This window comes from Paroedura picta, chromosome 1 (assembly GCF_049243985.1).
Source record: "Paroedura picta isolate Pp20150507F chromosome 1, Ppicta_v3.0, whole genome shotgun sequence".
In the NCBI taxonomy this organism is placed as follows: domain Eukaryota; kingdom Metazoa; phylum Chordata; class Lepidosauria; order Squamata; family Gekkonidae; genus Paroedura; species Paroedura picta.
The window spans coordinates 123,011,873-123,024,696 of record NC_135369.1 but is presented as its reverse complement, the minus strand read 5'-3'; the positions used below and the strand labels follow the sequence as shown (position 1 = coordinate 123,024,696).

Below are 12,824 nucleotides of genomic sequence, written 5' to 3'. Positions count from 1 at the left end.
CTGATACGTTATGCCTGCCAGAAGTGTATAGTGGCTAAAGTATCAGCCTAGAATCTGGGAAATCTAGGGCCAAATCCCCCCTCTGCCACGGAAGCTTGCTGGGTGACCTTGGGCCAGTCACGCACTCACAGCCTAGCCTACCTTACAAGGTTGTTGTGAGGATAAGCTGGAGAAGAGAAGAATGGCACTTTTGATTCCCATTGAAGATATTAAACCACTGTTGGCTTTGAAAGGAATTAGAAGTCAATTAAATAGCAGGCTTATTTTTCATTTATTTCTGCCTCACAGTGTTAAAGAAAAAGAGGCTTAGTCCGCAGCAAGAACTGCCATCCAACAGCAGAATCCACACATTATTGGACATTGTGCTACTCTAGACATTCACCTCTCAGATTACTGTGTCAAGACAGGAAAAGCCTGGAGGTGAAATATTACAGCAGACAATATGCATTTGTGAGTTGGGCTCCCTCTAGTGTTCATTCATGGTACAGCTGCTTTTTTGTTGAGACTGACCCAAGATAAACCTGGACATGGAGTTAAACTCCATAGCACATCCTATCACTGTCTATAATAATCAGTAAATCTTATAAAATCCAAACTGAATACTCACCCACTATCTGATTGGTTCTTCCTGAGGATATGCCACCAATACAGATGGAGCACTGCGCCAATGAGGACCAATCAGTTCAAATTGCACTCTGCCAATAAAGGCCAATTAGTTTAAATTGTACCCTGGCAATGAGAGTCAATCAGTTCAAATTGCACTCAGCTCAAATTGCATGCAGATAAGTCACTCCCTACCTCTTTGCCCCCCCCCCCGGAAATATTCCACCAATAGGAGGTGGCCCGCAGCCAGGAATGGCCCGCCCTGGTAGTTTAGCCCCAATAAGGATGAAGCTCTCATTCAGAAAAGGCTAATAAGGGTTCAGCTCTCCACCTCCAACTTCAGAAGCTTTCTTTCAGAACAGCCAGCCTCAGAGCATACTCTGCTGCCAGTAAGTTGTCCTGGCCTCTGCATGCTTTCTAAAGGGGGTCTGTGGGAGGCCTTGAAACAGTCCTTTACCAGGTCTCTGGGACCCGGAACAGCCAGAAAAAGCCTCTGCCCTGAGAATGTTTACTATTGAGTAAGTCATCTGATGTTTGCAATTTGCAATCTGAGAAGGGAGGAATGCTTTGGGGGGTCATCATCATAGGCAATTGTAGCAGGGAAAATAATGCTGATGTGGGTGGAACTGGGAAGATGTAGACTTTCCCTTTCCATATGGATACTGCCTTGGTCTTATTACAGTCTGGGGCACAGAAGCACCATGGGGCCATGTGGAGGGGGGGGGGAGAGACACTGTTTCCCAGTAGCAACTTCCCAGTAGAACAAGAGCTGTTTTTTCTACCCTGCTTATCATTTGCTCACTGACTGTTATGGGATTCTTTTCCTTTAAATTTGGACCTTCTGGCCAATGGCTTCCCAGAGCAATCACTCAAGTATTTCCTGCATGGAGGAGTGATTGCGTGGTTCATCAGGTTTGCAATTTTAGAAGGGAAAAATGTTACTGCCTTCTGTGCTCTTTCTATCTGTCTGTGTGGAGGAGGGGAGTGCTAGACAACCCACCATCCCTGTCCCAAGGAGCTCTTTCCTCTAGTGGAACTGATCTCTGCAGTCTGGAGAAGAGCTTTCATCCTGTGGGTTCTCCAAGTCCCCCCTGGAGGCTGGCATTCCTGAACAGTGGCAAGGATGCTGGCCTCCAGTTGGGACCTGGAAATTCCACTTCTGGGGTTTCTTGAAGCCTGAGGAATATTTCAGGGGGTTCCCAATGTTTAAAAAGTTGAGAAAGCTGACATAGAAGCAGTAATTGAGTTCTTTGTGACCAGTGTTTTCATGCTTTATTGTAACATACAACTGATTTTGATTTACTTTGATACTGGACTGAAGGGCATACTACCTGGAAAGGTTTTCAGTTCTTCGAGCAAATTTGCTAGCAATTAAATGTTTCATTGAAGGACGAAATAGTGACAAGCTTATGGGTTATTTGATGTTTATTGCTATTAGCAATTACTGCCACTCAGCATTTCTCTTCTCTTTGTTTCCCACCTGGAGTCTGGCATCCCTGCACCTCCATGGGATCCGAAGCCAGAGAGTTCCCCCTCCCAAGTAGCCCTTTTCTCCATGGGAACTGATCTCTGCCCAGTCTGTCCTTTGGGATATGGGGAAAGGAGTGGAAAGGAGGCAGCCAACTGCCCCATGGCCTTCCTGTCTGGCCTTTAGGAGATGTTGGATCTGGCTCTTTAGAGGGAAATACATGTTCCACGGAGATGGAAACCCCAGTGTTTGCTTGTTTGTTTCCATGAAAAGAAGCCTTGGGTGGCTGTAAGCTTGAACAAGGTGCACCATTTTTTTCTGCTCAATGTTACCTTGGTCATCTTATTCCCCTGCCCCAGTGAAAAAAAAGGTATAAACCAAAAGAAACAACTTGAATTTAGTGGGGAGGACACCATAGGAGTATGATTTTGGCAGGGGCAGGGCCAGGGCCAGCACAGACAAGTCTGACTAGCTGTGAAAAGCATACAGTGCAGTGGGAAGCTTCCTGGGCTTCTCAAAAGGAGGTAAGTCTTGTCATTTGTTGAGTCTTAATGTCTTTTCAATTGATGCAACAGTGTTGAACTGTGGTTTAATCATTTTAATCTGGTTTTTATTTTAGGTACTGCTGTTTTATGGAGTTTATGGACGGTGTAAACCACCCAGAGGCAGACAGCCAGGAAGGATGATGAACGTATGAATGAAGTTAGGCAATGGCAGAGCTGAGGGGCACTGTTGGTGGGCTGTGCTGAAGGTAGGCATTGCCCCTAGGTGAGGATCAGGAGGCTCCTATTTCTACGTCCTCATTTAACAGTGAATAGATATGTGACTACATACTCTTGGCTATTCTGAAATAATAGTAAGCACCAGGGTGCCTTGCCCCATGGTCTTTCATTGATGTGATAAAGGACTAAAATGTCTTAGTTATTTAAAAAGTAGCACAGCTTGCTTTTATTTTATTTATCATTTATAATTACATTTATATACTGCCATTCCCAGAAATTCTGGCTCATGATGGTTTACAATATATACAATGAAACAAGAAAATCAGAATTCATAAAAATAGCAACCCAATAAAACATCTGAATATTACATAACCCCAAGATGATGATGATAATTAATACAACCAGACCTCTAATACTATGAAATTAGATGTTGGAGCAGCTGGGGATGGACTCACCTTGGGGTAGTTCCTGCCAGTCTGGTATCTGAGCATGGCAACCGGGGGAGGGGGTGTCTGGTTTCCCTGGTACTTGTCACACTCAGCCTCAACCAAACGCCTGGTGGAAGACTCCATCTTGCAGGCCTTGTGGAACTGAGAGAGTTCTGACAGGGCCCACAACTCTTCTGGGAGCTCATTCCACCAGGTAGGGGCCATGAACAAAAAGGCCCTGGCCCTGGGTCGAGGCCAAACGCGCTTCCCAGGGGCCCGGGACCATCAGCAGATTCATACCTGCAGAGCAAAGCATAAGGAGGTAAGCAGTTCCATAGATAAGTAGGACTCATAGATAAGTAGGACCCCAACCAAAATTTTGAACTTGATCCAGAAATAGACTGGCAACCAATGTAATTGCCTCAGCAATGGCTGGACATGGGTCCTCCAAGAAGAATTAGTGAGGACCCATACAGCTGCATTCTGGACCAGTTGCAGTTTCTGGATCAAAGTTAAGGGTAGGCCTGCACAGAGCGAGTTACAGAAGTCTAATCTGTAAGTGACCATTGCATAGATCACTGTGGCCAGGTGTTCCAAGGACAGGTAGTAGGGCACTAGTAGCCATGCCTGGCGCAGATGGGAAAACGCCGTCTGGGCTACCTTCGTGATCTGAGTCTCCATGTTTAGGGAGACATCAAAGATCATGCCCAAGTTCTTGGCAGGGTATGCAAGGATAATTCCAACATAGAATTAAATAAATTATCATCATGAGGCTCATAGATATACATTTTTTGTTTTTCAGTAAGAAAACATACAACTTCATTAGCCTGGATATTCTGTGATCTTGTTAAAGGTCAAAGGTGACCATAATGCACAGTGCTGGAAATCAGCATATGACACATAATTCAACCAAAATTTCTATGATGACAAATAGGTTTTTCATGCATAGATTAAAAATAAAGCCAGTTTGACCACAATTCTGCATTCTGGACATGAGCATGCTACATCAGTTTTATGCAGTCACATCACACACAACTCTACCAAAATGTATGGGATAACAAATAGCTTTTCCGGGCTAAACTGGCTCATAGATTTCTCACTTTGTTTCAGTTGAAAATTCAGTCCCTTTTACATAGAAACTTCACTGGTAGAAGAGGAAAGAAGCAAAGAAAGAGATCCCTTTTAGACATAAAAATAGTGCCAACTTGCATCATTGGAAGTGTGAGGTTTCAGGGTGTGAAGTGTCATTTGGAGAAGGAATCCGCATAAATAAAGTTGACAAGATTGTAATTCTGTGTTGCCAGCACAAAAAGTCCAGAACATAGAAGTCAACATAACAAGGAATCATCTCATAAATTGTTTCCTTTGCACTGAATATGCCTTTGAAAGGCTGTCTACATTTCAGGGGTGTGTGTATGTCAGTGTTAAATATATGTTAGTCACCAAGTTCCGTGTGTTGAGAAAGATGATTATTATTAAGTGAAGCCGGATCTGGCCAACAAAAGGACTGACATAATGTGCCTAACATTAAGTATGTACTCAGTGAAGAAGCGATAAGATGGATACAAGGTAGTTGCCATTTTAAGAGTGGATTGTCATGGGGGTGGGGGGAGAGAGAGGACAGGAACATTTCCTGTGAACATTCTGTTCTCTTTATGGACCAAAATGCTGGTCCATTGCCTCGCTGTGACCAGGATTAGGGGGATAGCGTTGAAATGGATGACTTCCTTTCTCCGGAATTGGACGCAGAGGGATGGTGAGGGAGGAGCTGTCGGCCCTAGTGGTGTTCCTTGTGGGGTGCCACAGGGGGCAATTCTCTCCCCCTCAATCTTTAACATCTCTATGCACCCTCTAGCCCATCTGGTCCGCGGCTTTGGGCTGGGCTGTCACCAAATATGCGTATGACACCCAGCTCTGTCTTATGTTTTTCTTTCTGTAGATTTGTTTAGAATATTCTCTTGTGAGCCTGAGAAGTTTAGTGTTCACATTATTGTTTAATTTTGTATTCTAGTCTTGTTGCTTTGTTCATTGGGCGTCCTTGTCATGAACCCCGATTCATGCCAGCTAAGTTTCGCTTTCTCGCAAACCTTTTGGTCTCTCACCAGCCGGCCCAAGCCAAGGCCATAAAACAATACATTTGTCCGCTGGTTTCTAGCCTCCCTTTCATTTCCCAGCGGGAGATGTTCCGCTGTTGATGTATCAATCTTACTATAAGTGTCCTTGCGGAGACAAACCAAGTCTCAACAATGTGCCAACTGCCTAGATAAGATTCCGGGCCATCTGGTCTCTTGGGAATCAACTCACCTTTGCTGCCCTCTTGCTCTCCTGCCGAAATGCCTATGTGCCCCCTTCCCTTACGTGATGGGCTCTATATCTGCCCTGGGTTTCCTATTGTTCTTGTTATTATAAAGATCTTTGCTTAGGAAGATCTTGGCTTGCTTTAATGTTCTGTGGACTCTGTCTAATAAAGCTCTCTTTGGATTTACAACTGACCGTTGGATCTTGGATGTGTCTTTATCACGGACTCTGCAGGCTGGGCTCAGCCTGATTCCTGACAGTCCTATACTATACGATTATTTTTTTCCTGTTACTTTCCCATTGACTTCAGTGGGAGAATTCAACACATGCGTCATACTCTCCAAATACACCCCATGAGATTTACTCTTGAGCTGGATCATGCCCTCAGGCCCAGCCTTTGCTGCTTGAAAGGCAGGTTAGTGTATGGGACTAAGAATGCCTTCTGTCAGCTTCATCTGGTTCACCAATTCTGTCCTTTCTTAGATTCAGGCAATGTTACCACATAGATCCATGCTTTTGGAACCTCGTGGTTGGATTACTGCAAGGCATTGTTCTCCTCTTGGAAGGCAAGCCCAAAACTGCAGCCGGTTCAGAATGTGGAAGGCTGATTACTATGTAGCTCCCCCATCTTAGAAGACCGACACTGGCTGTCAGTTTGGTTTCAGCTCCGATTCAAGGTGCTGGTTACGATTCTTGAAAGCCCGTCATGATCCAAAATCCACATATCTAAAGGACCACCTCCTTCCATATTTATTAAATGTCTACACAGCCCCTCCCCCAAGTGGGCTTGGGGTGGTTTACAATAGTAATATGTCATCAGGCCACCCCCTACTGTCTGTTCACCTATGTAAGGTGTCCTCTCTGGCATCAGACAGAGCCCATGCCCTTCCCATTGCAGCTCCCCACTTCTGGAACAGGTTCCCTGAGGAGATGAGGAGAAGCTGCTAGGCCATTTTATTGGCCAGGGCTTTTGATGGGCTTCAAACTGCAGGCATCTTTTTAAGGAGGAAAGCATCAAAGGTTTTGTTATATACATTTTAAAGTGTACTCATTACGTCCCTTGAACCATTAGTAAAGGCAGGCTAAAATCTTTAGACAAATCAGTATCTTGAGATTGAAGTTGCTTAGATTGAAAGGTGTAGCACAAATGTACATCATTCTGGTCGTATGGGACTATCGTAACAGTGCTTAACATGGTGGGGCACTGTGCAGCTAAAGCATGGGCCGTGCCTCTTTATTTTAATGGGAAAATGTGAAGCAAGAAGAAACACTAAAGGTTAAAAGGGCTTCCTTAGTAAATTAACCATTGTGTGCTTTAATAGTTCATCAGTCTTCAGTGGACCTCTTTGGTTTTCTCCTCCGGCAAACCCCCTGTTTAGTAAGGCTAGCATGGGCTCTGAGAAAAGGGTCTGTCCTTTACCCCACTAGTGTCGCTCATCTAATAAAGGGCTTGGCTTTGGAGTGCTGTCAATTTACTCATTTGCTTATATATTTGTGAGCATTTTGATGACACAAATTGATGCAGAACAGACACAGAAGTTTACCAGGTTCATCCACTTAAAGGCTAAAAGCCACGATTTATTGATGTCGGTGCACACGTAGGAAGTTTCAGCTCAAGGCTTCTTTTGTCTTGCAAGCGCTCCTTTTTCTTTTTTCCAGGTATCTTTATGAATGACCATTGAGTAAGCACAGATCAGAACCTAACAGAAATCAGATATAATTGATTGAGACATTAATGGAACTTACGGTGTTTTGTAGGATTCGTTAATTGTGGGACAAAATCCAAGTACAGCTAAGACCTCAAATCCCACTGATTAGACTATACTTATAAGGTGACCAGTTTTTAACATTGGTAAAGCAGGACACCATTGACTGGGGGGGGGGGGGTTCTTGATTAAAAATTTGGCCTATATGGAGCAACAAAAAGTTTCATAGAACACATAGAATGCAAAAATAGTATTGTAATATATATTTTTAAAATTTCAACAAGTACAATTTGCCAGGTGCCCCCAGATGTCTCTCCAAAAGTGGAATAATCTGGTCACCTTACTATAATAGCCATGTTTCACTTTCTCCCAGTGAAATAAGTGGAATATTTTCCAGCACAACTCAGCCAGCACTTGTTAAATTCGAGAGTCAGGCTGAGAGAGCCAGTTTGGTGTAGTGGTTAAGAGCTGCGGCCTGTAATCGGGAGAATTGGGTTTGATTCCCTGCTCCTCCACTTGTAGCCAGCTGGATGACCTTGGACCAGTCACAGTTCTCTCTGATCTCTTTCAGCCTCACCTATTTCACAGGGTGTCTGCTGTGGGAGAAAAGAACAGTAAGCGATTGCAAGGAACTGTAAGTGATCGACTTTATGCCCCCTTCCCAAATCTTCAGTTAGAAAAGTTAATTTAGAGGAATAATCTATGTAACCAGGGTTCTACTTAGGAGCCAGCCTGGTGTCTTGGTTAATCTGGAGACCTGGGTTTGATTCCCTGCTACTCCACATGCAGCCAGCTGGGTGACCTTGGGCTAATCACAGTCCTGTTAGAGCTGTTCTCACATAGTGATTTTGTCAGAGCTGTCTTAGTCTCACCTACCTCACAGGGTGTCTGTTGTGGGAAGAGGAAGGGAAGCCAATTGCAAGCTGCTTTGAGACTCCTTCAGCTAGTGAAAAAGTGGGGTACGAAAAACCAGCTCTTCTTCCAGTTTACAGTACGTGTATTTTCTCTTCTGGAGATGCTTTCACTATTTGCATATGACTAGAGGCTCTAGGATTTGGAAAGGGAGAAATGTTGTAGCTGATGTTAATGTTATTCTGCTCAGGTATCCCTGCAGCTCAGAATGGTGTGGGAATAAATGGCCATCGCTTACTGCATCTAGTTTGACGTCAATTCTAGTCCAAGAGCTAACCAAAACAGAGCTGAAATGATGTCCACATTGAGGATGGCTCCTTCTCAGAAATGATTAGTGGGCAGAGGGAGATGGCTTCTGTACCAAATTATTTGCGTGATTGATGTGGCTGTAAGAGCATTTCAGATGTTTTGGTTCTCATGGCAGCAACAGGAAGGTTTTTAAAGTAAAAGCATTTCAATCAATTGCCCTAATGTGGACAACCACAACCCCGTGTTGACTGGGTCATCAAGGCCCCTAACTCTGTTTGAGGAAACCTGGCGGTCACACCATTGTTTCCATGCAAGAGAGTATGTTAGCATTAAAAGGGGAAACCCAGATGGACCAATGGTTACCATAACTAGTAAAGGTAATTCAAGCATCTGTTCTGGCTACTGTGATTGTCAAGAGACTCCTGGGGTTGTGTATGCTACTGGAGGACAGACATTCGTAACAGGATTTTGCAGCCAGGAAGTTGACTAGACTGTTTCATGGGGACTGCATCACTCCAATCTTGGACCATCTACACTGGCTCTTGATCTATTTCTGATTGCAATTCAAAGTGCTGGTGCTGATCTTGGAAATCCTGCATGGTTTGTGACAAACATACCTGAAGAATTGCTTAGTGCCTAATGAACCTGCTCGATCACTACAGTAATCTTCAGAGATCCTGTTTCAGATGCCCTAGCTTCTGAGATTATCAATAAATCTTATAAAATCCAAACTGAATACCCCCCACTACCTGGCTGGCCTTCCCTGGGGGGGTGTGCCACCAATACAGATAGAGCACTGTGCCAATGAGAGCCAATCAGTTCAAATTGCAACCTGACAATGAGGGCCAAACAGTTCAAATTGCACTCTGGCAATGAGGGCTAATTAGCTCAAATTGCACTCTGCCAATGAAGGCCAATCAGTTCAAATGGCACTCTCCCCACGAGGGCCAATTAGTTCAAATTGCACTCACCTCAAATTGCATGCAAATAAGTCACCCCTACCTCTTCCCCCCCCACTGGATATATTCCCCCAATAGGGGATGGAATGACCAGCCCTGGTAGCTTAGCCCCAGTCAGGAGGAAGCTCTCAGCCAGGAAATGGTTGCTAGCCTCCAACTGGTACCCGGAGATCTCTCTTTTGGGGTTTCCCGAAGCCTGAAGAATATTTCTGGGGTTTCTCAATGGTAAAAAAGTTAAGAAAAGCTGACAGAGGCAGTAATTGAGAAACCCTCTGTAAGTTCTTTGCGACCAATGTTTTAATCTTTTATTGTAACATACATCTGTTTTTGATTTACTTTTATATTGAACTGAACTACAGAATGTACAGACTGAAAGGTTTTCAGTTCTTTGAACAGATTTTGTTATCAATTAAATATTTTCATTGAAGGATGAAACAGTGACAAGCTTATGGGTTACTTGATTTTCATTGCTATTAGCAATTACTGCCACATAGCATTTGTTTCCCACCTGGAGTCTGGCATCTCTGCACTTCCATGGGATCCAAACCCAGAGAGTTCCCCCCTTCCCAAGTAGCCCTTTTCTCCATGGGGACTTATCTCTGCCCAGTTTGTCCTTTGGGAGATGGGGATGGGTAGAAAGAAGGCAGCCAACTATTCCATGGCCTTCCCTGACTGCCCTTTGGGAGATGGGGAGTGTGGGAATGAGGCATCCCATTCCTCAAGGACTTCCCCAATCAGCTTGGCCTTTGGGAGATGTGGGGGTAGATGGGAAAGAGGCAGCCCCCCATGGCCTTCCCCACCCAGAATCCAGGAAGGTCACTGGGCAGGTGTGTGTGCCTCTACTGCAGGCAGAAACTGTGGAAAGGACCTTCTTGGACACGACACCAAAGCTCTGGAACTCTCTCCTGCTGAGAGATTTTTGTCCCCTTCTGTTGCCATCTTCTTCCAGCAGATGAAATCTTACTTTTTTTCAATTGGTATCTTCTCAGTGATCCCTCCTTCCCATCCAATGTCTTAATTGCTGTTTTTGTTTCTTTGCATATATTTTAGTTATTTAAATTATGTGTCAGGAGTTTGCTTTTAATTGCTTTAAATTGTGATATGGCTTTATAATGGATATTTAAATTTGTTAGCAGCCTTGATGGCTCTTGGGAGGGCTGAATGGTGGGGTATGTTGTGAAATAAATAAATCTTTACTTTTGCTGAATGGAGGTGTTGTGGGCATTTACTAGAATGGTGCACATCTCTGTGGAGATAAGGCCATCCATTTAGAAGATGGGCAGCCCCAGTCCGCTCTTTGGCGGAGCTGAAATGGGGACCCTGCTTCCTGACTTTGTAGGTGTTCTTTGGTGGCTCTTTTAGTCATTGTGGTTTAAATTATAGCTTATATTTTATTTCAATGGCTTTGTCCTGAGGATTGGTTTTTGCAAAAAAAAGGGATATCCTTATCCATGGTTCCTCTATATATTTGTGAAACAGCCTAGGGGGGTGGGACGTGCCCGGCTGTCCAAGTTGGAATAGGGCCAATCAGGGTGCAGTCAGCAAAGCTGGCTACACCCTGATTGGCCCTGCCCCTGCAGCTCCTCCCCTCCATCCATGGACTCTAGCCTCTTTGCTCTCAGACGCACCTCAGTGCCTGGAGCCAGCAGCAGATAAGGGGAGAGGGCCCTGGGCAAAGGGTTGTGGTGGAGGGCCTGCTAACAAAAGCCTCCCAGCCTGCTGACTGCCTACTTAAGGAGCTGGCCAGTCCCCCTCCCTCGCCCCACTTGGTCCGGCTGCAAGCTGCAGCCCAAAGCCACCTTAAACTGCCTGGCCGGGGGCTAGGGGAGGGGGACCCTTTCAAGGCCTATTCTTAGGAACGGGCTTTGAAGCTAGTACATACATAAATCAGATTTCTTAAACTGCGACACCACAATATGTGGAGACTCTCCTGACAGCCTTCACTGACAGGATGCCTTGAGGTTAGCAGGGGAACAAGAGGATCTCGGTACAGTTTTTCCTTGCTCATCATATTGTGTAACTAGTGACCACTGTAAGCACATTCTCATGGCCTGGGACAATAAAGGACCATAAGTGCAAGCCACTTACTTTTATAATTCATTATGCTGTAATAACTTTCATTAGCTTTCAAGGTGCCATATTCCTCCTGTTTTATGTATCTCTGTATTTGCTGCTACCTCCCCTCAAACCATTACTATTCTAATGTATTTATCTTTTGGTTACAGCTTGGCAAGCAATTTCCTTGGCAATGGGGGGAAACAATAGGGAGAATAGCCTTGTCAGCTCTTGATGCAACTCTCACATCTCTCACTCTGCATCTTCTGTGGACCAGCCATTTCCCTCAAGCAGCATTGTCCTGGTCAAACTCTCACCTAGGATGGTACATTTGGTGACAGTCCAGTTCCAGGCATGTTCTGTGGGTCCATTCCTCTGGAACGGTCTACTAGATTGGATGTTGAAGGTGCATTTGGGAAGGTATGTAAGGCTGCTTGGTTTCAGAGGACTGTGTTTCAACTGTGTTCAGTTCTATTCAAAACTATTTTAATTCTGTGTTGGCTTAACTTGTTGGATGCTTGTGATATCCGTGTTCCGCACATTCTGCCTTTTTATTAGCCACCTTGAGCTTGTGGAGATAAGACAGGATAAAAAAGTTTAAATTTTAAAAATAACATTTGATTCAATTTCTTCCCTTCCTCTTCTGCCTCCTCTAGTTCCCTCTGCCCATGTGCTACACACAGCAATTCTCCTTTAAGCTTCCCAGCACAGCACAATGCTGGGCTCTTATGAAACACACCCTCTCATGTTTATTTTCTTTCCAGAGATTATTCAATATTCTGGTCTCCAAGTCCTCCTGTCTAAAGGATGCTAACCTCTCAGAGGCTGAGCGATAAATGGTCCTTTTGCATTCATCATTTCTGCTCATTCTTTCTCAGCCATCTGTAGAAAAAAGATATGGGAAATGATGCTTTTGAAATAGGGAAATTTACTGTAATAGGCAGCAATAAGGAAGCATGTAAAGATGACTAATGGCCAATTAAACTTCTTGTATTTCTGTTGTTTAGCTGATTGACATCTTAACCCAAATAACAATGCTCAGAAATAAATCCCATTTGTTCTATCAAACCTACTTCTAAGAACGTGTGTTTAGGATTGGTGTGTTATGTCTAACCTGTTCAAATGTTGAATCCGCCAGCTGCTTTTTATGAGATTATAGTTGCATTTGTATGTGCATTAAAGTCTACACTGCTCTTTTCTGTATGTGGAAGGCATGACTCTTGTCCTGTCTATTCATTTATCTTCCTGTCCACTCTTGTACATGATTGCTACTGGGAAGCACATGGCTGGCCAATCATATGCTTGGATAATTTTATGAACGCTTAGACCACCACCAGCAATTATGCTAGGAGACCACATGATATGAGGGGAAGTGTTCTTTGACAGGGTTACTAAAGAGTGAGCCACCTTAGTGGCCCTGCTAT

At 44.3% G+C, this 12,824-nt stretch overlaps 1 long non-coding RNA gene across 2 annotated transcripts; it reads left to right on the top strand.

The window, feature by feature from the left end:
* Positions 1-836: 836 nt before the first annotated feature.
* Positions 837-12,598, top strand: LOC143842216 (uncharacterized). Of its 2 annotated transcripts, none has more exons than XR_013233032.1 (4): positions 837-992; positions 2,691-2,822; positions 7,797-7,859; positions 11,571-12,598. It is a non-coding gene; the product is annotated as an uncharacterized LOC143842216 (long non-coding RNA). The 2 variants fall into 2 exon arrangements; XR_013233042.1 differs by lacking the exon at positions 837-992 and adding an exon at positions 995-1,121.
* The last annotated feature ends 226 nt before the right edge of the window (positions 12,599-12,824 follow it).